We start from the raw sequence: 289 nt of genomic DNA, 5'->3' as shown, positions 1-289 counted from the left end.
AATTTTTTAAGGTAGGCACTGTGTGAGCTCCAAATATAAGGGAGGAAATGGAGGCACAAAGAAAGTTCAGTAAGTGCTCTGGAGACATGCAGCAAGTAAGTGGAACAGTGGAATCTCAGGGAAATTAAAGAGGATTGTGCCCCAGAGAAGCTCTTGGAGCAGGCAGAGCCAAAGAAAGGCAGGAGCCGGTAGGAAGACAATTTCAAGGGCATGGAGGATTGCAAGGGGGTAGAATAGGGCAGGGAGGAGGCCCTGGGTGGAAATGACGGGGAGGACAGCATGGTGGAGG

The sequence above is a fragment of the Mustela nigripes genome, chromosome 16 (assembly GCF_022355385.1).
Source record: "Mustela nigripes isolate SB6536 chromosome 16, MUSNIG.SB6536, whole genome shotgun sequence".
NCBI classification, from domain to species: Eukaryota; Metazoa; Chordata; class Mammalia; order Carnivora; family Mustelidae; genus Mustela; species Mustela nigripes.
This window is presented reverse-complemented; position numbering follows the sequence as displayed.